This window comes from Suncus etruscus, chromosome 10 (genome assembly GCF_024139225.1).
Source record: "Suncus etruscus isolate mSunEtr1 chromosome 10, mSunEtr1.pri.cur, whole genome shotgun sequence".
NCBI lineage: Eukaryota > Metazoa > Chordata > Mammalia > Eulipotyphla > Soricidae > Suncus > Suncus etruscus.
In genome coordinates, this window is record NC_064857.1 from 83,671,338 (window position 1) to 83,697,788 (window position 26,451).

Consider the following 26,451-nt stretch of genomic DNA (forward strand, 5'->3'; position numbering starts at 1 on the left):
CTGTCATCACTGTCCTTGGAAGTGGTTCCAGAGCTGGGTCTAAGACAGGTAGAGTTTCCTCAGAACCTGACTTGTGGGGCCCCAAGGTCTGCCTTCCCCAAACATCCCTTTACTAGGACAGCCCAGCCTGCCCTGTCCTGCCTGCTCCTTCTTGTCTAGTGAAATTCTCACCATAGAAGTCATTTATTGAGTAATACATGTGCCTGTGACTTGCAGACCTTTAAGCAGGGTTAGGGACATATTTGCATAGGATAAATGAATCTCAGGCCTGAAACTGATCTTCTGGATTCTAGAGAAGTCCCCTACCCAGGCCAGGAATTATTCTCCACCCCAGTCAAGCTGCCCAGGTGTCATTTCAGCAACAAAATTTAGCATTGTCCAAGACAAATTTCTTCCTATGTATCACGCTTGTATTTTTTCCCTCTACCTTCCTGTCTCCCTCCCCTACTCACTTCCCTCCTAGTAACCTGAGTTACTTTACCATTGTCTGCAGGCTTGTCTTATTTTCATTTCATCTGCTCATCAGTTTTATAGCCTTACATTGTACATGAAGGTTGCACATCTGAAACTTGTCTTTATCCATTTGACTTACCTCACTTTTGCATAATTCTCTTGTTGCAGGTGAAGTGAGCACAAGGGAGGGAGCCTTGAACAAGTTGTGCTTCCACCCCTTTGCTCCACCCCAACCTCTCCCACCAGAAGGTCCCTGGGGAGGGTTAGGACTGGTAAAGTTGGCTTTGAGCACCTCTGCAGTGTGAATCCTCACTCCTATCAGCCCCAAAAGGTAGCTGTCAAGTTGCACCTGAAGTTTAGTTGGTTTACACAACACAGAAACTGGTCTCCATCTTCTAATTTTCAGGGATCTGTGGAGTTAGGCTGGGATAAGGAATTACTCTTTTCAGGAAAAGGAAAATTCACTCTCTCCTGGGACAGGTGTTACTGGAACTTTACCTTCTCTAGCAGAAATAAATGAAATAGAGCAAGATTTATTTTTTAAATTTTTTTAGGAAGCATGAGGAAAGACACAGAGAGAGGTGTGTGTTAAAGAAAAAACACAGCTTCTTCAGAATAGAAAAAGCCTAGAAGAATTCTTGGGAGAAGGTTATATAAAATTTCTCCAAATTGTCTTGGCCTAGAATCCAAGTATACATGTTAATCTGGAGCATTATCATAGGGAAAGTCTTGATGGTTTTGATGATCCTTTTATAGTCTTTTTTTTTTTTTTTTTTTTTTTTAGTTTTTTGAGCCACACCCATTTGATGCTCAGGGGTTACTCCTGGCTAAGCACTCAGAAATTTCCCCTGGCTTGGGGGGACCATATGGGACGCTGGGGAGATCGAACCGTGGTCCTGATCCTTGGCTAGCACTTGCAAGGGAGACACCTCTAGCGCCACCTCACCGGCCCCGATCCTTTTATAGTCTTAAGAATATATTTATATTTTCACCATCCTGACTTCAATGTAGGATATACAGATTCCAGGATCTTCAATACAGAAACATGATACCAACAACAGAGACTTGTGAAAAATAAAGCTGTATGGGCACTACAGACAATGACCTGGATTGGACAAACTAGTTTGCCTGGAGCCTAGAATTGGTCTTATGTCAGGAAACTTCAGGGGTAGGGTCTCTTTATATTTAGGCCAAAGTTTTTCCTTTCCATGTCCCCCATGTGGGCCCATGCAAACGATAATTGCCACTCTAACATTGTTTTTACAGTGCTCCTTTGACTCTTAACCTTAAAGAAACCACTAGTAAAAATATCTGGATCTGCAAAAAAAAAATGGTTTACATTAGTGTTAACATATATGCTTTTGGTTACACTAGCATTCTGGGGGATAAAGGAGGGAGATAAGGGATATATGCTTGGGAACAAGGATGAAGGGAGGACAACACTGGTGGTGGAAAGGCCCTCATTTATTGTCACTGTGTACCTTAAATATCACTGTGTAAGATTTGTAATTCACTTTGGCCACAATAAAAATTAATTTAAAAAAGGAATATATTTATATTCTTATTCTCCTGTAGCTTCTCCTTTGCTGAGGATCCACCCTTCTCTGTGCAGCTAAATGGTGCCTCTTTTTTTTTTTTAATTTTTGTTGTTGTTTTTTGTTTTTTTGGGTCACACCCAGCAGTGCTCAGGGTTATTCCTGGCTCTGTGCTCAGAAATCGCTCCTGGCAGCAGGCTCAGGGGACCATATGGGATGCCAGGATTCGAACCACATGCATGCAAGGCAAACACCCTACCTCTATGCTATCTCTCTGGCCCCAATTTTTTTTTATTGATACTATTGTGAATTACAAATTCTTCATAGTTGTATTTCTGGCATACAGTGACAGTAAATTAGGGTCATTCCCACCGCCAGTGTTGACCTCCCTCCACTAAAGTTCTCAGCATATGTTCCAAACCTCCACACTTAGCCTCCTGGCTAGCCAGCGTAACAGGTCCATTTTAAATTTAGATTGTTATAGTTTGGATCTCTTGATTCTACTGTCATTGACTTTGGCTTGGGTATTTAGTTCTGACCTTTTTATTTTTTTCACCAATGCACCTAAAACCACTTGGCCCCTGGGCCTGGATGGTTAGTGACTCAATGTATACATCTGGGTGGTACCCCAGTTTCTTCATCTCTAAAAGGCTCAGTAGTGAATCTCAAAGGGATGTGTTCCTCATGCCTTTGGGTTACATCAGATCTAGGCAGTTTCCTTGTAGTTTTATTATTTTTCCAAAACTCTTACCTGGACCCCTTTATTTACCTGCCTGCAGCACCATCAAACTCCTTCCATTTTTGTTGTAAATGGTAAAGTTTCCACTTTTGGGGAGGTTGGTTTTGTTTTTTGTTTGTTTGTTTAGTTGGTTGGTTGATTGGTTGTTTTTTCCACAGCCTGTGATTCTCAGGGCTTACTCCTGACAACATTCAGGAATTATTCTTAGCTGGCTGGGGATCATATGGAGTGCTAAAGATTGAACAAGGGTTGGCCTGCATGCAAGGCAAATGTTCTATTTATATACTATACTATTGTTCCAGCCTCAGATTTTCAGTTTTTAAAAAACAGTATAAATGTACCACATCTTTATTTAATTTTGTATTGGCAGATACTTAAGTTGCTTTCATATTTTAGCTATTGTAATTGCTTCTGCAATAGACAGTGTGGTGTATAGAACTTCCTTTATTAATATTCTCGTGTCCTTCAGAGAGAAACCTGAAATGGATTGTTTGAGCTTCTGCCAGATTTACCCTTCTTTGGGGGTTGGGAGGGTTTCCAGGGGTGCTCAGAGGAGTCTGGGAACCACACCCAGAGCTATTCATTAACCAAGCTAGCTGGTGGAAAGCCTGAGTATATGGTGGTGCAATTCAGACCCTGTGGTGCTGGATACTGTGAGGGTGACACCTAGCAATGCTCAGAAGACCATGTGATGCCAGGGATTCAACTCTAGTTTCTGTACCCTGCTCCCTCTTTACCTTCTTGAAGAAACTCCAGAGAATTTTCCAAAATGGTTGCATCAATTTATATTTCCAGTAACCAAGTTCTCATGTAGAGGTAAAAACTATCCCTCCACTGGTCCTGAAATAGCCCAAAGGCATCACTCTGAGAGGCAAATACTGAACTCTTTGGAAATGAAGAAAATGAGGCACATTCTCCACCTTTGAGTCTTACCTGCAACCACATCTCAACCTAAGATTGTCTCTTTCAGCTTTGCCCTCTTTTAAAAAAATTCATGTTTTCTCTCTTCTCCTCCTTCTCTCTCTTTTCCTTTTACACTTTTCCACCTCTTTCTCTCTCTCCTTTCTCTCTCATCCCCCATCTTTCTCTTGCTCCTCTGTAGTGTACCCAAGACCCACCCATTTCTGGGAGGGGTCTTGGGAACCGGATAGTAGGTGTAACCCTACCTGCAAGACCCGGCCCATTCCTGGGAGGGGTCTTGGAAAGAATAGATATACCCCTGAGCCAGGGGATTCGGGCCTTTTGGCCGTTTCCTTTGGCCCTGAAGATGGCTGAAGTGAGTTAAGACGCAGGGCTAGCCAAGAATGGCTGAATGCTTGAAAGGTTATGAGTAGGCCACACACATGTGGTGGATAGGGCCTGAATAAAGTTGTTGCTTCCTAACGCCTGCGTGTGAGTGAGTGATTACGCCGATTACCTGGTCCTGGAACTCACCGGCTGGATGGGGGATGAAGCCACATGGATAGGGCCTAAGCACAAAGGCCTCCATCCATCGCCATCCAGCCCCATCGTTAATTATTTCATGTTACACTCCTCTAAATAAATTTTTCTAAATAAAACTCTTTCACTTCACTAAAATAAACCATCCTGGGCTGGAGAGATAGAACAGCAAGTAGCATGCTTGCCTGATGTGTCTGATCCAAGTTCAATCGATGAGTTTGCCAGGAGTGATTCCCTAAGTGCAAGGTTAGATATCAGAAGTTCTCAGATCCAGAGTGATAGCATAGTGGGTAGAGCATTTGCCTTTCACATGGCCAACCTGGTTTGATCCCCAGCATTCCATATGGTCCCCAAGCTTGCCAGGACCAATTTTTGAGTGCAGAACTAGGAGTAACATTTGAGCATCACTTGGTTTGGCCCAAAAGCCAAAGGGAAAGAAAAAGAAGTAGGTTCTAAGCATCTCTGGGTGTGGCCTCAACAACAACAACAACAACAACAATAATAATTCTATGCATAGAATTAAACATTATATGTTCTAGGGTGTTTCCAATTTTTGGTTCCATGACTATTGCTTCAAAGCCTAGAAAGCGGGGCCCGGAGAGATAGCACAGCGGCGTTTGCCTTGCAAGCAGCCGATCCAGGACCAAAGGTGGTTGGTTCAAATCCCGGTGTCCCATATGGTCCCCCGTGCCTGCCAGGAGCTATTTCTGAGCAGACAGCCAGGAATAACCCCTGAGCACCGCCGGGTGTGACCCCCCCAAAAAAAAAGCCTAGAAAGCATGTCATTAATAACCAAATTATAAACACTCCTTTCTCCTTGACAGATTGTCAGAGAAATCAATATCTCCCAAAGATGCCTCTTCAAGTAATACAGGGCATTGGTCCTTGTTCCTAAGGCAGTTCCTCTATTTTTTGCTAAGTCCAAACTTCCCCTACAGAAGTTCTCCATAACTCCTCCAAACCAAATTTCTGTCTATCTTACTTGTATGGGAGGGGTCTATGGTTAGTAACAAAGGGGTTGCCTCAGTGGGAGAGGAGAGAAGGCTCAGCAAAAGAAGCAGCAGAAAAAGACACAGCATGGAGAGATGAGAGACAAGTGAGGTGCAGAGTCTGCTTGGCTTAGAAGCCATGTGAGATATGCACATGGCAGTTAGGGCCTTATTAATAAAACTTAATGTCTCCTGAAAACAGACTGCTGGGGGTCATGTCTTTGCCATCACCCAGATACCTACAGACCCACTAGGCCGGAGGGGCTGCAGGCACAATCCATCTATCCACCATCTTTCTAGGGCTCTATCCACCATCTCTCTAGGACTCTACAATTAACATATAATACAACAGTTCCCCTCTGATTAACCCAGTCTACCAGAATGTACCCATCCTTCCAGGATCAATGAGTAAACTTGTTACCAAGTGTCACCTAGCAGTGTAATCTCTTTCTCAATCTACACACACACACACACGGAACCAGTTCCCTAGATCAGACCCAGAGGCCAAAGTAAAGACTCTTGTCTATTTAGCAATGCTGTGGTCAATTACAGACCTGATCGCATATGGTATTCTCCCAGTGGGCTGGATCACATGGCCTAGGTATGTAGTAGGTTCTAGCATTTAGACTTGTGTAATTATACTCTGAAGTTCACACCACAACGAAATTACCTAACACTGCATTTTGCTGAGGAGATCCCTATTATTAAGTGATACATGATTGTGAGTACAAGGCAGTTCTGACAATATGGGCCTTGCTTCCAAAAAATTCTAACCTTGCATCCCAAACACTTTTGGTACTAATTTCCTTCTTATTTCTTTTCTCCCACTGTTCTCTTTTAAGTGAGCAAGAATCAGAGTCCCCACCTTGTTCTATACAAATATTTTGTTCTGTGAGGGTTCTTATGTGGGTCGGGGACTGGTAAAGTTTAAGTAACACCCAGTGGTGCTGGGGGAACAGCATGTAATGTGTGTGTTCCAGCTTTATGAACTGTCTCCCTGGCCCACAATGTATTTACATCATCTCTTATTCCCTTTGTCTCTTACTCTGCTCCCCAGTCTTAAAAGATAGTGCATTGTGTGTTTGATGTTGAACCGGGTCCAATTATGAATGGAGAAGAAAAACCTAAGCACCAGGTCCTCTGAGACTCCTATTGAAGTTTATCAGACCCTTTCCCCTCTCTGACCTGCTTTCCATAATCAACTAATTCTCTTTCCCAACCTACCCTCTATAAGAACTAATCCCTATGTGAGAGTAAGGTGATCTTTTTTTAGACCATCATCTCAAGTTGCTAGCATTTCAACAAGCTGGTTTTTCTCATAAGAACTCTTATCAGGCTTGGAGAGATAGCACAGCAGCGTTTGCCTTGCAAGCAGCTGATCCAGGATCAAAGGTGGTTGGTTCGAATCCCGGTGTCCCATGTGGTCCCCCGTGCCTGCCAGGAGCTATTTCTGAGCAGACAGCCAGGAGTAACCCCTGAGCACCGCTGGGTGTGGCTCAAAAAAAAAAAAAAAAGAACTCTTATCTCTTGAATATTGGCCTTCAACTACACAAAACTGGCTCAGTCACACATTCTTCTGAATTGATTCATGGGTCTTCTGAGAAACACTTCAACTCATCACATACATTTCAATAATGAATCTCAACTTCCTCCAGTCCCATAAGATACTTCTCTGAGTGCTCGCTTCGGCAGCACATATCCTAAATTGGAACGATACAGAGAAGATTAGCATGGCCCCTGCGCAAGAAAGACATGCAAATTCTTGAAACGTTCCATATTTAAAAATAAAACGATACTTCTCTGCATCTTTGTAAATGTGTAGACATAAACTTAATTCCTAAGGGACAAAATCTTGTAATCATGGAATCCCAAACTCAAATGCCTTGGCTACGAAATTCATCTGTGACTTCTAAGCTTTGTTAACGTAAGCAAACAGATAACAGCAAGATAGAAACAAGAACAACAAAACTATAGGGATAATGCTAATCTCACATTTTGTAGAACTGATGCCAGATTTTTCTAGAAACAGAATTGCTGGGTGAAAAGCCACTCTCATTTTATATATTCAAAGAGATTACCAAGTTGTCCTCCAAAACGTCTATGCCCATGAACATCTTTTTTTTTTTTTTTGGTTTTTGGGCCATACCCAGCGGTGCTCAGGGGTTACTCCTGGCTATCTGCTCTCAAATAGCTCCTGGCAGGCACGGGAACCATATGGGACACCGGATTCGAACCAACCACCTTAGGTCCTGGATCAGCTGCTTGCAAGGCAAACGCCGCTGTGCTATCTCCCTGGCCCCAGCCCATGAACATCTTAATCAATTCTTGCTGACCCTTCCCATACATATCCTAGAGCTACGATGGCGAACGTATAGCACACGTGCCAGCGGTGCATGAGAAGGCCTTGCAGCTGGCAAGTGGAAAGGTCTGCAATTAAGATATGCGGTGCGTGCCGAATAGTTTTTAGATACTAAAATCTTGTTATTAAGGTTTAATTGACGTGCTGGCACTTTTGAGGAAATTCTTTGGCTTTGTACAGCAGTTTGGGCACTCAGGCTCAAAAAAGGTTAGCTATCACTGCCCTCGAGTCTTGTTTATCAGTTGTTATTCCTTGCCAATCTGATAGATAAAAATTGGCATCTTGCTATTGCTTTAATTTCTGTTCTTCAATGTTCTAATTTGTATTCTTATTACCAGTGAAAAATTTTGTAGACTTGTTGTATATGCTAATGATTTCCAAACTTTGTGGAAGTTTAGCACCAACAGGGAAGCTTTTTTTTTTTTTTTTTTTTTTTTTTGGTTTTTGGGTCACACCCAGCGGTGCTCAGGGATTACTCCTGGCTGTCTGCTCAGAAATAGCTCCTGGCAGGCACGGGGGACCATATGGGACACCGGGATTCGAACCAACCACTTTTGGTCCTGGATCGGCTGCTTGCAAGGCAAACGCAGCTGTGCTATCTCTCCGGTCCCCAGGGAAGCTTTTTAAAAATACCAATACTTGGGGCCGAAGGGCATTTGCCTTACAGGATGCTGACCTAGGAAGAACTGCATTTTGATCCCCCTGAGTCCGATATGGTCCTTCAATCCAGGAGCGATTTCTGAGCATATAGCCAGGAGTAACCCCTGAGGGTTTACTCCTGTGGCCCCAAAACAAAAACAAACAAAAAAATTCCAGTGCCCAACTCATGTTAGTTACATCAGCATATGGCAAGGATACTCAGCAACATAGCTTAAGGATCTTTAGCTGATTTCTATGTGCTGCAAAGCCACCTGACCACTACCCTATGTATCACAAACAGGACTTGCCTGTTTAAATCACTTGCGAATTTTTCTTTTCTTTTCTTTTACTGATGGGGGGGGGGGTGATTTTGGGCCACACCCAGATGTACTCAGTACCTCAAGGCTCTGTACTTCTTGATTCTGTACTCAGGGATCACTCCTGCCTGTGCTAGAGGACCAAATGGGCTGCTAGGAATTGAACCTGAATTGGCTTTTGTGTGCAAGGCCAGTGCCTTACCTGCTGCACATCTCTCTGGCCCTTGTTCGTTAATTTTTTTATCATGTTGTTTTCTTTAGTTTAAAAATGTTTTTTGATTTCACCATCAATTTGGATAATATTTTTACAAATTAGTCTTTTGTTATTACACTAATTTTGACAGAAATTTAATAAAGACATACAATTACATACATTTGTTTTCCTTCTTTGCCTCTGCTATGTCTTATGATCTTACTAATGATATTAAAACAAACTATACTATAGTATAGTTTTGTTATAGATATAGTTCAAGGGTAGCGAATAGGATTTTTACCCTCACTCAAAATGGCAAAATGCAATATGTGTTTAATATTTTATTGTTAAAATTATATGCTTTTGTGTGAGTGTTTGTCTGTTTTGGCAAGTCACTGCATGGTGTGACTCTCTGACTCTCACAGTTTAAAATTTTGGCTCTTTGTGTCGAACTTGTTCACCACCCCTGAACTATAGCTGTAACAAAGCTATATAGCTATAACAAATATATATAGCTATAACAAAGCTATATTTGCATCTGGAATTTGTAAAAATAAATGAGTGAACAACATATGATTTCTTATTTTACTCCAAATAGTAAATTGGTTACTTTTTTAGAAAACTGATGTTTTCCTACATAATATCAAATAATTCATCTGTTCCCTACTGGTTTGTTATGCTATCATTTCTATATGTAAGTTTGGGGTTTTTTTCTCCACAATTTTTAAGTTGTCATTGCTAGTCATGTGTGATTTAAAAATCTAAGCACATTTTCCCCATGCGGTTATAATTTTTAAAGAAAATGTAGGTTTTTGTGTGCTTTATAGTCAACTTTATTTATTTATTTATTTTGGTTTTTGGGTCACACCCGGCAGCACTCAGGGACTACTCCTGGCTCTACATTCAGAAATCGCTCCTGGCAGGCTTGGGGAACCATATGGGATGCTGGGTTTTGAACCACTGTCCTTCTGCATGCAAGGCAAACGCCTAACCTCCATGCTATTTCTCTGGACCCTATTATTTCTTAAATTCAAATAAATATTCCAACTTATATATTCTATTTCTAATTCTCCTTGCAATGACTCATAGAATTAGATCATAGACATAAATGCACCATTAGTTATTAATATATATACCAATTTGAACTTTTAAGTGATTTTTAGTTATCCAGCATCAACATTCTAATAAATTACATTTTAAGCCTATAATGTATTTGTCCCTTCAATGTGAGTTTCCAAAAATGGAATTACTTATAGTTTTATATCTATGATTTTTGTGTGTGTAAGGATGTATATTAAGTATCGATGGTGGTTGAATCTGACTGTGGCAAAAAAAGGATTAGTTGATTGAAGCAGAGGAAGCAATGGAAAAATAAATTTTTTTTTGGTTTTTGAATCACACCTGGCAGTGCTCAGGGGTTACTTCTGACTCCATGCTCAGATATAGCTCCTGGCAGGCTCAGGGAACTATATGGGATGCTGGGATTAGAACCACTGTCCTTGGGCAGGAGAGATAGCACAGCGGAGTTTGCCTTGCCAGCAGCCAACCCAGGACCTAAGGTGGTTGGTTTGAATCCCGGCGTCCCATATGGTCCCCGTGCCTGCCAGGAGCTATATTTGAGCAGATAGCCAGGAGTAACCCCTGAATGCCACCGGGTGTGGCCCAAAAACAAAAAACAAAAACCAAACAAACAAACAAAAAGAACCACCGTCCTTCTGCATGAAAGGCAAACGCCTTACCTCCATGATATCTCTCCAGCCCTGAAAAATCTTAAGAGGGTGCCTAAAAATGCATTAAGACCTTATTTTCTCTCTCCCCTCCCCTTTGTTGATGTGGCTGTGATGATGGGGTGGGGCTGTTTACTATCCACAAGTGGTGGTGATGCTCACACATGTGGCAGCAGTGCACGCGCGAAAGTGGCATGTTTCAGTTGAGGTGCTGGCACACTCCTAGGGATGCACCAGAACTCACCACAGTATGGCAGCTCTGGGGTCCAGTCAGCAGAGTTGTGGTACCATACTCACAATTTCCAAGTAAAGCAAGTGCTTTTAACCACAAAATTACCCCCCCACATCCTCATTTGATACACATCAGACTGGCAAAAGTCTAAAAATCAGATGATACACCCCCCTTGCTATACTCTTTTGGGATTTCTCTTACAGAGTACTGTAAGAGAAAAATCAGTAAAAATTATTGTGAAGAGAGGCCAGAGAGATAGCACAGTTGGTAGGGCATTTGCCTTGCACGCAGCCAATCCAGGACAGTTGATAGTTCAAATCCTGGCATCCCATATGGTCCACCTAGCCTGCCAGGAACTATTTCTTTTTTTTTTTTTTCCCTCAACTCCCCTAGCAACTATTTCTGAGTGCAGAGCCAGGAGTAACCCCTGAATACTGCTGGGTGTAACCCCAGAAACAAACAAAAACAAAAACAAATTTACTCGGGGGAACTGCTTGGTGATATCTACTAAACTTGGTGGTAATTTACCTTATATCTGGCAATTTATGCTTCTAGAGAAATTTACACTAAAGAAATATGATATCAACAGGAATATCACATGGGGTGTTGTATATACAATTCTCCATTGAATCCTTAGTGATGGAGCCATCATTAAGGCAGTGGTTCTCAAATAGTGGGGCGCGCCCTCCAAGGGGGTGCGCAAGGCTCCCTAAAGGGGAGAGCATTTGACCTCGGCAAACACTGTCCTAACAAGCTAAGCCCCATGTTTATGTCTTTGTATGTCTCTGGAGCTGAGAGTTGCTGTGTCCTGCTTCAAACCCTGCTTCAAAAAACTATGCATTGCAAAACATGCTCATTGTAGCCATTAATCCAGACATCACCTCTGATTAAAAAATCAGCTCAGGGGCTGGGCGGTGGCGCTAAAGGTAAGGTGCCTGCCTTGCCTGCGCTAGCCTTGGACGGACCTCGGTTCGATCCCCCGGTGTCCCATATAGTCCCCCAAGCCAGGAGCAACTTCTGAGCACATAGCCAGGAGTAACCCCTGAGCATTACCGGGTGTGGCCCAAAAATAAAAAAAAATCAGCTCAAATTATTTTATATATTTTTGTTTTGCAGGTTAAAGTATTTTTCAATACTATCCCAGCTCATTGAATCTTTGGGCAGTGCTTGGAGAGGAGGGGGTCAAACTTTGTTAGGGACTGAACCCAAGTCTTCTGTATATATTGCCTGTGCTCCAGCCCTTTGAACCATCTCCCTAGCCCCCAGCCCCCAGCCCCCATGTGATCTACATTATGATTCGTGCCAAAAAATTTTTTTCTAAAAAGAGGCTAAAAATTGGAACAAAACTTTTTCTGAGAGACTGCTTTATTTGGGCAACCAAAAAAAGCGATCTCCTTTGGATGCTGAGCTGCCATGATATCAGCCTTCTGGTGTGATACCATCAGGTATAGACCAGGAGATATTGGGGCTCAAACCTGGAGCCCACCATCTGCCAGAAATGTGCCCTTAGCCCTCTGGGCTATCTCCCTGGCCACAGTGAAGCAATCTTTGACCCTGAGTTGCCATTCCCTCCCCACTGTCCATGTTCTCCCTACATATATATTTGCGCCCACAGCTTATTCTGAAGAGCAAATGCTGATTCACTTGAGGATATCCTGACGTACACAGGATATGATTTCTAAATTTCGTGGTCTTTCCTCAACCTGCTTTTCCTTGTGCTTTTATCTCCAGCTCTTGCCTCATCCTGCCTGCCCATCCCTTCCCTCAATCCAGCCTTACTAGCTGGGAGGTGTGGCTACAGTGCCCTACCTCAAGCTGGAGAACAGCCCCTCTCCAGGTTCTCAACAGGGACAGCAGCTTTCACTCTTCAGTGCAGTTACAAGGTGTTGGAATGGAGTGATACTGGTCAGGGAGAGGCTTCAAGCTATGAAGGGGTGTCCGGGAGGAAGGAAAGTATGCAAGTAGGAGGGAGATGATGAAGGTACTAATTCTATAGTCAAAGATCAGTGAGAGATCCTGCAAGCCAGAGCAGGACTGGGCACTCATTTAAAAAAAAAAAGAGGAAAGAAAAAGAAAAAGAAAGGAAGAAAGAAAGAAAGAAAGAAAGAAAGAAAGAAAGAAAGAAAGAAAGAAAGAAAGAAAGAAAGAAAGAAAGAAAGAAAGAAAGAAAGAAAGAAAGAAAGAAAGAAAGAAAGAAAGAAAGAAAGAAAGAGAGAGAGAGAGAGAAAGGAAGGAAGGAAGGAAGGAAGGAAGGAAGGAAGGAAGGAAGGAAGGAAGGAAGGAAGGAAGGAAGGAAGGAAGGAAGGAAGGAAGGAAGGAAGGAAGGAAGGAAGGAAGGAAAAGAAAGGAAGGAAGGAAGGAAGGAAGGAAGAAAAAGTAAGGAAGGAAAGAAAGAAAGAGAGAAAAAAAGAAAGAAGAAAGAACTTGGAAGAGTTCTCCCCCTCCCCATTATTGCCAAAAGAATGCAAAAGCACAGTGGATCTAGTTCCTGACTTGCAACCTCCAGATGTGTCTGTACAGAAAGATTCCCCAATCTAGAGGCCTGAGAAAAACAGTTCTGGAAACTGGAGAGGATTTTTCCCATTTCTCCCTACTGGAAATCCCCATCCTAGTGGTGAATCACAGAATGTGGTGCTCAGATGGAGGATCACTAGGCCCAAACTCAGGAGAGGAGAGACATTTATCATCTCATCTAACTGCGAAGTCCAAAGTCTATGTGAGCTTCGCATAACTGGATCCAGAGGTCTAGGCTGCATCCTCAGAACTTCCTCTTCCTGTTCTCTTCATAGCTTAGCTTAGACTAGATCCTTCTGAAGGGGACAAAAATAATACCAGTGTCTCAAAGTTTACATCTTTCTTAGAGCTCATCATGCAGAGGAAAAGAGTAAACTTTCTCTCTCTCCTTACTCTTCTCTTCCTCTCTCTTTAACCCTAAAATGTAAGAAGAGAAAGCTTAATTTTTCCTGAAGAGCGCTTGCGCTGCAGACAACCATCTCGGGTTTGATCGATGGCATCCCATATGGTCCCCGGAGCATGGCCAGGAGTGACTCCTGAGTACAGAGTTACTATAACCCCTGAAGCTTCCTTCCAGAATAAAGGAAGAGGGGATACTGGTTGTCCTGGGGGGGAAGGGGGGAGGAAGAGTCACTTTTCGTAAGGGAAGTAACATGCTCTTACTCAAAGAAGGAAGGAAAGCAGAGGGTACATACCAGAGCACCTCCCAAGGTTTACTCACCCTTAACCTTGGGATGGTCCCACAAAGGTTTGGTCTATTTATTGTGGAATCAGAAAACAATCCAATTTTTTTTTGTTTTGTTTTTGTTTTTGGGCCACACCCGGCGATGCTCAGGGGTTACTCCTGGCTGTCTGCTCAGAAATAGCTCCTGGCAGGCACGGGGGACCATATGGGACACCAGGATTCGAACCAACCACCTTTGGTCCTGGATTGGCTGCTTGCAAGGCAAACACCGCTGTGCTATCTCTCTGGGCCCCAATTTTTTTTTTTTGCTTCTGAAGATCATTACCAGAAGGAAGAGGTACAGAACCCCAACTTCCACCCGCCACATCCCTCCAAACACTGAGCTTTCTAGGACTTCTCTGGACAGAGTTGGGGGCTCCTGTGAGTAGAGGGATGACTTTCCATGACAGCAGGAAACAGGAAGAGGACTTGCATTGCATCACTGTGTCTGGGTTCCTGCACCTCAGCCTAGATAACAGCCCCTTGTGGGCAGCCCAGTGTGCTCCACACCACTCCAGCCCATAGTGACCCTAGTTTCTGTGTCTCCCTGGGCATGGAGGTCCACCCACCAGGCTGGAAGAAGACTGGACGGGGTAGCCAGGTAGGTGTGGGTCTCCCAGATCACCTCAGTGGCTGTGTCATGAACAACTCAGCCACTCTCCACCTCCTCTGCACACATCTTCCCAAAGACCCTGAGCACTTCCTGTAAACTAAAAACAGAGCCTGGAAACTCTTCCACCCCCACCCCTCCACCCAAGGAGGCTTATGGGTTGCTCCAGCTTTGGGACAAGAATGGGTCTTTTGAGTTTTTGGGTTTTTTTTGTTTTGGTTTTGTTTTGGTTTGGTTTTTGGGTCACACCCAGCAGTGCTCAGGGGTTACCCCCTGGCTCTATGGTCAGAAATCGCTCCTGGCAGAATCGGCGGACCGTATGGGATGCCAGGGATCAAACCCAGGTCAGTCTCAAGGAAAATGCCCTACCCACTGTTCTATGTCTCTGGCTCAGAGACATTTTTTTTGGGGGGGGGGGGGTCACACCCGACAGTTCTCAGGGATTACTCCTAGCTCCACACTCAGAAATCGCTTCTGGCAGGCTCGGGGAACCATATGGGATGCTGGAATTCGAACCAATGACCTTCTACATGAAACACAAACACCTTACCTCCATGCTATCTCTCCGGCCTCTTAGAGATATTTTTTAAAGTTAATTAAGTTGATTTTTTTTTTTTTGGTTTTTGGGTCACACCCGGTAGTGCTCAGGGGTTACTCCTGGCTCCACGCTCAGAAATCACTCCTGGCAGGCTCAGGGGACCATATGGGATGCTGGGATTCAAACCAATGATCTTCTGCATGAAAGACAAACACCTTACCTCCATGCTATTTCTCTGGCCCCTAAGTTGATTTTTAAAGTTGGAAAATAAGCTAATTCACCAACTGATAAACAACCATCCTAATAGGTGGTCGGGTGTGCTGCCTTTAGTGAGTTAGAATATAGACCCCCTTGGGCCCGGAGAGATAGCACAGCAGCGTTTGCCTTGCAAGCAGCCTATCCAGGACCAAAGGTGGTTGGTTCGAATCCCGGTGTCCCATATGGTCCCCCGTGCCTGCCAGGAGCTATTTCTGAGCAGACAGCCAGGAGTAACCCCTGAGCATCGCCGGGTGTGACTCAAAAACCAAAAAAAAAAAAAAAAAAAAAAAAGAATATAGACCCCCAAATGAACAGTTTTCCCTAGGGTTTGAACCTTTCCTAGACCTATAGCTCTCTTAACTCCCTGGAACCCTCTGGCAACATCAGAAAGAGTCCAGGAGTCTGTCTGACGTCTCCCTCAGCTCCTTGGGGAAAAGGGCTTATCTGAGAGCTGTATGACCTATAAGCAGTAGAGAACAGACATAGGTACCCTGGCCTTGGGATGCTGTGGGTTTTATTAAAGCAGCAAACAAAGTTGGATAGTAGAAGCACAATACTAGTGGCTATGTGAAAAACTGTGCCATAGTACTTTTCACATCTCTAATAAAAGTACTACTCCTTGGTAAATCTTGACTCCTGAGAAAGGCTATTTTTTTTTGTGTGTGTGGTTTTTGGGTCACACCCGGCAGTGCTCAGGGGTTACTCCTGGCTTCATGCTCAGAAATTGCTCCTGGCAGGCACGGGGGACTATATGGGATGCCAGGATTCGAACCGATGACCTTCTGCATGAAAAGCAAATGCCCTACCTCCATGCTATCTCTTCAGCCCCTATTTTTTATTTTTAATTTATTTTTTAAAATGCATTACATAATTGACATAACTGATCACAATACATTTGTTTTAGGAAGACCAAAAGCAACATGATTTAAAAAAATAGAAAATTGAAAGAAAAACTAAAGAAAGGGAAGATAAAGGAAAAAAGAAAAAGTTCAGTAGCAAGTATATTTTTGAAAATTATTATTTTTTGTTGTTTTTGGGTCATACCCAGCAGCACTCAGGGGCCACTCCTGGCTCTATGCTCAGAAATTGCTCTCGGCAGGCTCAGGGGACCATATAGGATGCCAGTATTCGAACCAAGGTCCTTCTGCGTGCAAAGCAAATGCCCTACCGTTGTGCTATCTCTCCGGCCCCTATTTTTGAAAATGATTAAATCACAATGAATTAATTAAAGCACCAGAAGAAATTTTAGTAAGCTCTTTAAAAAAAAAAAGGATAAGAGTTAAAATAAACTACAGTAATAACGGTGTGAGAGTGGCAATTGTTGTTTGCATAGGCCCAGCAAAATGTGGGGAAAATGGAAAGAAAAAAAGCCTTGGCCTAAATACAAGGATACCTTATCCCTGAAGTCTTCTGGCATAAGACTGACTCTGCATTCCAGGCATACTAGGTTCAACCCCTGAGTCATTCTCTGTGGTCCCGGTGAAATTTTTTTACACATTAGTGGTTGTTGGTGTCAGGTTTCTGTGTATTTTCTTCATCGAAGTCATGGGTGGAGCATCCTCTAGTTTCACCTCACCAAGCAGGTTTTTACTATTGCTGAGTCATATGGATGTTAAGAAAACACTCTTTGGAGTAAGTCAATGCCATGGTAACAGTAGGGTCTTCCCTGGTAGAGGTTTGCTTCCTGGTGGTGTTATAGACAATTGTGGTTATTTCCGTAGATGGTCAATGGTTCAGGGGTGTATAGGCAATGCCCATTCTTCTGAGGTCTGAGCCAAGTCATTATGCCAATGTTCAGGGAATAAAGCCAAACTGCATTACAAAATATGTGTTCTTATCTCTATTAGATAATAACTTGTTTGCATTTGTAATATTTTCCCATTTTAATGTGCCTATGCAAAAAAGAACAATGCCAAAAGGTATTATTGGTGCCTCTGGGGGCTGAAGGAACAAGTCCAACAAATCCCCTTAACTTGGTTCTAACATAAATTCAAAAGCAAAAGACTCTTCTATCAGAATTCTTTATTGAACAGATGACAAAGGGAAAAAAAGTGGGTAAAATTGTCACTGTATAAGAGGATATTCAATAAGAGTTATAGCAGTTAAGGGAATACATCTTAGATAGTCAAAGGAGATACACAAGTCCCTTTTTTTTTTTTTTTTTGTTATTAGCAATAGTCAGGGGAGAGTATTGAATTCAGGACACCACTTTGGTCTGTGATTTGGCCTTCTGGAGTCTGCAAAATGACTCTCAGCAGTCCCATATTAGGAAATGTCTTTGAGTGGGGACTTCTCATAAACCTAGTATGATAGCAACAACAGTTACACAGAGAAGGAAGGTGGAGGACAGGAGGCCACTGTGAGTAGATAAATAAGGACTATTGGTTTCTTCTCAGACTGAGAGTCTAATCTTTCACTTTGGGAGCTGGTTGGCAGCTGGCTTGAGTGGGGATAATGATGTGCTTCATGAGGAGCCAAGAACTGAGGGTAAAAGTGGTTAAATGTGGGGTAATAGGTGGTGGGAGTGAGGAAGTAAAGGACTAAAAATAAGCTTCTGGGTGGTGAGAGAAGAGGAGAAGAAAAGTATACAGCGTAGACGTTCTGTATATGACAAACAGATTAAACCCAATATATCCTAATTAATTATACTTTACGTATGGGGGCGCTAGTCCCCTCAAGGTTTCAGAATGGACACTGGTGGGAAGGAAAGTTGCCTGTGACTTTCCAAAGCCAGCTCCTCTTGTGCTGTATGGGGGTTGGGGAAAGCCTGAGGTCCCCTTTAAACTCCTCCCCGGCACCACCTTGATGGGATAGCCCTGGAGTCCAGGAGGAAGGAGATGGAAGGCTGCTGGGGTGATCCAAGCCCCGCAGTTCCCCTAAGCTTGGTAAAAAAAACCTTTGGCATGGAGGCCAGCCATTCCCCATATTGGCAAAAGCTCCCCTGAGAAAGGCTATTTTTTAAGCAAAGAAGTCCTACTTGAAGAGTCTGTTCAGAATTGGTTTCTCCACAGCCCAGTGAGGGCCACTGGTGTTCATTAAAATAATATTGGTACCCCAGTTAGCTGTATCATACTAGCACTATGTCTGTGTGAGCCACAGCAGATGACTCCTGCTCAGCCTGGCCTTTGTCACATCTGTTTCTTGCAAGAGGCCTGGTGTCCCCCAGAAAGGAGCAAGCTGGACAGGCTGTGTCTACCTATATAGACTTAGTCCAATCTCACAACAGCCTGAGGATGGGTCTAGTCAGGTAGCAAAGCAAAGAAATGAAGGGACTTGGGCCCTCTATACCCCACATATCCCTCTGTCCCCCCACAGGCTGTTCTAGCTTCCTCTTCCTCAAACAGATCTAATCCCCAACTACAGTGTCCCTGAGTGTCAACCAGGGAGTGTAAGGCACAGTCATTTGACAGCACAGCTCCAGGTCATTTTCGAAGGTCAAGAGGGTGAGGCATGTTTTAGGGTCATTGTTTTACTCTAGATGCCATACTGTGATGACAAAGGAGGCACCTTGGCCTCTTATTCACCTCAATGAGGCCATGAGGCTGACACCTTCTCTATCCTTTGCAGTGGAGCTTTGCCCATTTTCTTAAACATTCCTGCCCAAACTCCTTCTATGAATCACTACTGCCAACAAAAGAAAGGCGGGATTACCACACTCACTACCTGGAGCTCCTTTAATCTCTCTGAATCCCCTTCTCTTTGCTTATGCCGTGTCACCTTACAAAAATGTCCTTCTCTCCTCTTCATTCACTAGGTCCCTACCCATTTTTTTCTTTCCTTTCAAAAGAGATTTCAAGTTCTTCCTATGTCAGCCCTGCCCAGCCCTGAGTAGCCATACTTAGACTCCTTCCTCATTGAGACAGGATCATGCTGAGACACCCCCCCCACCCCCCAATGCCCATCTCACCCGAGTTAGAGTGTGCAAGATCTTTAGGGGTAGGAATGTTGTCTTCGAGTGTCTGGTATTAACTGGCTGTGTGTCACACCTCTATAGGAATCCATCATAAGAGTCAGCCATGAGCTCAGAGTTCTTTCAGTCTTCTCAACCATGCTAGGACAGTTCAACTATTATGTTTTCTATTTTACAGGTGCAGTAGCCAAAAGGTAAAGGGGTAAAGACAAAAGGTAAAGGGGTAAAGACCCAAGTTCATGCAGCAAATAGATTGCAGAACCAGGGCCAAATTCAGGTCCAGGTAACTTCATAAGTTGAAGTTATGACCCTGTTTCACTGATTCTGAAACAATGGCAACAGAGTCGTCACAGACTAGTAGCAAAGTGAACTTGATGTATGGAGAGCTGCAGGAAGACTTGCTCTGTGAGGAGTCCAGAGAAGGGAGATAAAATCCATAATCCAGCACAAATGATGATTGCAACCTTCTGCTTTCAGGAGGCCCATTTTCCTTCTGGCTTTTTCCAGCTTCACTTTCACCACTTGGAGTGGTTGTTTGCTCACCTTCATGATTGCATTAGCTTCACCAACTCCATGCTTTCTCTTATAGCTTTCCTTTCTACAGCCATTTTCTACAGAACAAGAGTGAGTGATGTCAGACTGGAAAGCCTATACATACTAACTTCTTTCTTTCTTTCTTTCTTTCTTTCTTTCTTTCTTTCTTTCTTTCTTTCTTTCTTTCTTTCTTTCTTTCTTTCTTTCTTTCTTCTTCTCTTTTTTCTTTCTTTCTTTCTTTCTTTCTTTCTTTCTTTCTTTCTTTCTTTCTTCTTTCTTTCTTTCTTTTCTTTTTTCTTTTTTTCTTCTTTCTTTCTTTCTTTCTTTCTTCTTCTTCTTCTTTCTTCTTCTTCTTCTTTCTTTCTTTCTTCTTCTTTCTTTCTTTCTTCTTTTCTTTCTTTCCTTTCTTTCTCTTTTCTTTTTCTTTCTCTTTCTTTCTTTCTTTCTTTCTTTCTTTCTTTCTTTCTTCCTTCCTTCCTTCTCTTCCTTCTCCTTCTTCTTTCTTCTTTCTTTCTTTTCTTTCTTTCTTTCTTTCTTTCTTTTTCTTTCTTTCTTTCTTTCTTACTTCCTTCCATCCTTCCTTCCTTCCTTCCTTTCTTTCTTTCTTTCTTTCTTTCTTTCTTTCTTTCTTTCTTTCTTTCTTTCTTTCTTTCTTTCTTTCTTTCTTTCTTTCTTTCTTTCTTTCTTTGCTACATCCAGTGACAGGGGTTACTCCTGGCTATGCACTCAGAAATCACTCCTGGCTCGGGACCATATGGGACACCGGGGATTGAATCCAGGTCCATCCTGGGTCAGCCGAGTGCAAGGCAAATGCCCTACTGTGGCGCTATCGCTCCAATCCAACTGTTTTTCTTTCTTTCCTTTTCTTTCTTTCTTTCTTTCTCTTTCTTCCTTTCTTTTTTCTTTTTTTTCTTTTTTAGTTTTGGGGCCAGACCTGGTAATTCTCAAGGGTTACTTCTTAATATATATTTAGAAATTGCTCCTGGAAGTCCTCTGGAGACTTATATATGAGATGCTGGGGGTTGAACCTGAATCAGTTGATGAATGGCAAGTGCCTGGCCCACCATTACTATTTCCCTGGCTTACAGCCCCTTTTATGTATCAAGGATTTTGCATTTTCTTTTCTCTAAAGCTCTTGACCTCAACTCTGTGCAGAACTGCTCTAATTCACAGACCTGTTCAAATGCCATTTTCTCCAGCAAACCTTCCCTAATGTTCCATCTTATACCTTCCCTATCATTCTGGTGATTATACCTTGTCACCAAAATCACATCTAGAAAGATCTCACTCAATTACTCATTTTTTCCCAATTAGATCATAATCCTTTCATTCATTACCCTGCAAAAGGACTACAGAGATATCGCTTGTCTTGTTCACCAAATGGATAGATTATGGTACATTCATACACAAATGTCAACAGGAGGGGCCAGAGCAGTGGCCCTAGAGGTAAGGTGTCTGCCTTGCAAGTGCTAGCCTAGGATAGACTGTGGTTCGATCCCCTGGCATCCCATATGGTCCCCCTAAGCCAGGAGTAATTTCTGAGCTCATAGCCAGGAGTAACCCCTGAACATCAATGGGTATGACCCAAAAACAAACAAAAACAAATGTCAACAGGAACCAAGTAACTAATATATTGAATGTTAGGAGTTCAGAGGAGGAGTTCCTTCTCCTCTACCACCTTCTCTTCCTCCATCACCTCCTCTTCTCCTTTTAATCCTCCACATTCTCCTCTTCCACCTCCTCCTCCTCGTTCTCCTCCTTCTCTTCCTCTTCTTTTTATCTTCCTCCTTGTTCTCCTCTTCTTTTTCTTTTTATCTTCCTCCTTGTTCTCCTCTTCCTTTTCTTTTTATCTTCCTCCTCTTCTCCTCCACCTCCTTCTCCCTCACCTCCTCCTTCTCTTCTTCTCTTCCACCTTCTCCTCCTTTTCCACCACCTCCTCCTCCTGCTTCTTCTCCTTCTCTTCTTCATACTCCTCTTTCATGCTTGGATCAAAGAGGGGTTGGTTGCAAGAGAGAGGCAAATGCCTTACCCCAGTTACTATAGTTATGAAGTAAGGGTCTAAATTCATCTTCTTCCAAATGGTAAACTTATTTCCCTAATAAAATACAACTAGGAACTGGAGAGATAGCATGGAGGTAAGGCATTTACCTTGCGTCCAGAAGGTCGGTGGTTCGAATCCCAGCATCCCATATGGTCCCCCGAGCTTGCCAGGAGCGATTTCAGAGCGTAGAGCCAGGAGTAACCCCTGAGCGCTGCCGGGTGTGACCCAAACACCAAATAAATAAAGTACAACTCACCCTTTTGTCCCTACTTAGGAAAACTCCCATTATCATACTACAACTCCTCTTATCTAAAGGGCTATTTCTAGGCTCTGTGTGGCATGTGGGAGATACTGGAATGCAGGCTTTGCTGACAGTAATTGAAATGCATGTGCTGCAGTGGAGGAGGAGTCTGGCAAGTAAAAAGGGATGTTCAGGTGGCAACTGGCCAGCCACATGGGGTGTGAGGTGATTCTGAGCCAAAGGAGTGGGAAGGAGGGCCTCTGTAGAGAGGGAAGGTAAGAAATTCACCCTGCTGACTGGAGTGTGATGGCAGAGTATTGGCAGAAATGAACCTTCCAATATGGGATTTGCTGAAGCCACAGGCCACTGACCAGAAATCCTGGTCCCAATGGGCTGCGGCTTCAGAAATTGCAAATGGGTCTCTGGGAAGAAATCGGGCTTCCTGCTCCTAAAGGAAGAGCTCCTTGGTGAAGCTGAAGAGGTAACACAGCATGTTAGCAACACTTGCCTTGCACCAAGAGAGGTTCTTTAGGATTTTGACAGAACCTCTGGTGCAGTTTTAGCTTCATGGCAAGGTCCTCCAGGATAGGCTGTCTGAGAAGACAGGTGAGACTCTTTACACCACCCCTAATAAGTCCTCTGCCTCCTGCTGCCCCACTAGACAATTTAGCTCTTTATTAAGTGTCCTTGATCCTATTCAATGATCTTCAACCTCCACCTTTCTCCTAGACCTGCTCTGAGCACTTACCTGGGAGTACACCTAGTAAACAGGGCCTTGCTTACTGTGGGTGTCCACTCTGCTTGTGATCCCAGCTTCCCCCTATGCAAAAGCCTGGTGAGGGTACAGAGAGAGGACCACCCCACAACTCATGCATGCACACACCCTCCTGTTAGTCTTTATCAAACTAATCTGAGGTGCTGTGGTTGAGGAGTTTGTGGAGGAAAATATGAGAGTCGGAGTCAGATTTCCAGTGTCTTTCCTGGCCTGGAAGAGACAGTGGGGCCGGGTCTGTCAGTGAGAAGAACCGAGCACCAGGCTGTAAGGTGTATCGGAGAAGCAGAGAGGTGGAGACAAATGGGACCTTCAGGGAGGAGACCCCCAGATATCACCATACCCCCATGCCGTCATTACTTTCAGAATTCTGCAGGTTGTGCTGTGAGTTTCTCGCAGCCTTCCCACAGTGCAGATCAGATTATGTCTCTTCTACTCAAGGAACCTTGATCATTCTCCATTGGCTAGAGAGGAAGTCCACATTTAAAGCATGTTCATGATAAGGGGGCCTTAGGGTTTCTTTCCAGATACTTCCACAAAGTACCACCTTCTCTCTGCCCAAACCCCTTCCCCCTTGTCCTACTACTCCCCCTCTGTGTCTCTTCCTACTCTTCCTACCTGCTCCGGCAATGGCCACTTGCTTCCCTGAGTAGACCTGGCTTCCTGGCCTCCCTATTTTCACTCCTGCCATATCTTCTTCCTGCCTGCCTGGGCTGGCTGAATTCTATCCATTCCCCAAGATCCAATTCAGTTTTCACCTCCTCCAAGAAGCCTCTCAGGGATACTCTATTTTCCTACATTGGCATTCATTCTTCATGCTTTCCTGCTTTCATGATTCTTGGCCAGTTTGCACACCAGCAGGAAAAAATAATTAGGGGGGAATGCATATCTAGTGCTGATCACAGATTACTTCTGGCTCAGTAATTTTTTTTTCTGGCAGGGATCTTAGGACTATGTGGAGTGTCAGGATTGAACCCAGGTCAGCCATGTGCAAGGCAAGCATCTACCTGCTGTACTACAGAAAATTTTAAAGGATCGGCACCAATGTGTGGGTGGACAGTGGACAGATGATTCTGTAAATCCCAGATGTTGACAAATATGAAAGATTCATGTGTAACCTTCTGGGACTCTTCCCCTATTCTACTTGGGAGGTCTGGCACACAGAGAAGATTGGGGTAAAAGGTAAAGAACCCGGCATGGGAAGAGGTAACCAGAGGCCACCAACCCCAGTCTCCCTGCATCTGGGCGCAGTCAGCCCTGTGTTCAGATCTCACCCTCCGTTTCATAAAATCATTTAAATCTGTGGGCCAGAAAAGCCGGTTGCAAGGCCCCAGGCAAGAGCCCAGGCAGGAAACTCCCTGTGCATGAAGTTGGGCAGCTGAGCAGGTGCAGCCACCTCAGCAGCCCCCAGAGAGCCGGACTGGAGATAGGGATCAGCTGGGTGGGAGCATCCGCTGAGCACAGAAGACAGGCAAGGCCAGACACGCCCTCCTCCACTCCACTCCATCCACTCCACTCCAGGAGGGAGGAGGCACGGCCAGCTGCCCTGGACCATCTCACCCAGGACCAGGTTCTTCCTTTCTCTTTATTCACTCATTTGTGGAGCACCAGCAATGTGGTGCCAGTCTCCCTGTTCACAGCTCCGGGGGCATGAGCTATGCATAGGATGGGAAGGAGGGGACCATCACCACAGCCCCCAGCATGACTCATGACTTCTAAAATGAGGACAAAAGGTCTTCCTAGATCATCAATGAGCTCAGTTGAAATCTGTAACTATGGACTAGAGAAATATCACAGCAGTAGGGTGTTTGCCCTGTACGCAGCCGATCCAAAATGGATCCCCAGCATCCCATATGGTCCCCCGAGCCTGCCAGGAGTGACTTTTGAGTGCAGAGCCAGGAGTAACCCCTGAGTGTTGACGGGTGTGACCCACGCCCCACCAAAAAAGAAATTTGTAACTATGAAGCCACAGCATCTGTCCCCTAGGATGGCTGGGATGCTGTTGACTCCTCGGAGCTGCAGACCACCGGCCCCAAGTACCAAGCTCCTGTGTTGTCTGTTCTTTTCCAAGCAGGGGAGCTGGGGGAGTAAGAGGCCCAGGTCCAGGCTCAGGCCCCCATTGCTCTATATCCTCCCTCTCCACCTTCCTGGGCAATCCCAGCCACTGCCAAAAGGCATCCGGAGGGCGGAGCATTGAGTCAGAGTATAAATTTCCAGGTGCGCCACCCAGCTAGAGAGCCACCGCGATGCTCCCGAGGCAGATGCCAGACTGTGTTTCCCAAAACCCATCGGATGCGTGCCAAGCAGAGGAAGTCAAGCCATGGGCCACTTGCACCTTGGAGGTGAGAGAACTGGGAGGGGATGGCAAAGAGACCAGGAGCTGTGAGGCAGGAGACAGATTTGGGGAGAGAAGGCTGGGGACATGGTAAACTCCAGACACAGGGAATACCGCTGCCTGATACTGGCCCCCACCCCAGGCTTTCTGGGCATGTGGTTCAGCTGAAGGTACCTGAACATTTAGCAAGAAGACTCAGGGCCACCCTAGGGCCAGTGCAGCTCCCAAGAGACAGTGCTCACACAAGACTTCCTAGCAGTGAGCAGGGCTTTAACCCTGGGGGACCCTCGCCTGCCATGCTATGGAGTACATGTATGATGCCTGTAGAGGACAGCAGCCCTGTCACTCGTTCCTACCAGAGATGTACCAACTCGTGGGTCAAGTTATGGAGAGAGCCTGGTTCATAGAGCAGGTTATCAGGATACCCCAGTTCATGGGGACATGTTGAGGGGAGACACTGGTTCATTGCTGGGTTATGGGTAGACCCTGGTTCATGGGTCAAGTTGTGGGGAGACTGGTTTATGGTTGGGTTGAGGGGAGATCCTGGTACATAAGTCAGGTTATGGAGAGATCTGGTTCATGAATCAAGTTCTGAGGAGTCTGTGGTTCATGGGTAAAGTTATTAGGGAAAGCCCAGCTTGTAGGTCAGGTTTCAGGGGTACCCCAGTTCATGGCCAGGCTGTCTGGCTCTCTGCAAACATGCTGTAGTGAGCACTGTCAGCAACAGCTACTGTCTCATCTCTCTCTCACTTGCACCAATCACCAAGGGGATCTGGAGTGCCCTGGAAGTGTTGCCCTTAGGAATAGGACGTGCAGACCAAGCCCTGACTCTAAAGAGCATCAGGATGGAAGAGGGTGCCATGCCCACAGGTTCCCTACTGGCCTGGCCAGGAGAGGTATTAACTGTGGGGTGTGCCCACATGTCCCCACAGCTTTTGGGAGACTGGCAAGATATCCAAACAGCCCTTCCCATGTCACTCTAATCATGGGGCAATCTTCTGAATATGGCCAGATGAACAGCTATGGAGAAAGAAGCAACTGATAACTGTGTCTCAGGTCCTGGAAGGTCCCTAGAAAATAGACACAGACTTGGTGCTCCCAAGCTTCTGTGGTATAGGATGACAGAGCAGATCAGTAGAGATAGCTGGGGGTCCCCTCCACCAGGCACCCCCCAGGTTGGGGACAGTGTTCATATTAGCTCAGATTATGCTCTCGGGTCCCAGAAAGTTCCACCTACTGGTTTCCTTCAGGCCTCACTTCCTGGTTGGTCTGAACTCTTACCAAGTGTTGCAAGACACTGGTGGGGCCACCAAGGGAGCATTACTGCCCACCTGTTGTCCCTGGATATTAT

At 44.5% G+C, this 26,451-nt stretch overlaps 1 protein-coding gene and 1 non-coding gene across 2 annotated transcripts in view; both read left to right on the forward strand.

The window, feature by feature from the left end:
• PLA2G4E (phospholipase A2 group IVE) overlaps nt 1-26,451 on the forward strand; it is a 70,555-nt gene that overhangs the window by 9,168 nt on the left and 34,936 nt on the right. The window lies entirely within an intron of this gene.
• Nucleotides 6,833-6,938, forward strand: LOC126021614 (U6 spliceosomal RNA). The gene has a single exon (XR_007500115.1). It is a non-coding gene; the product is annotated as a U6 spliceosomal RNA (small nuclear RNA).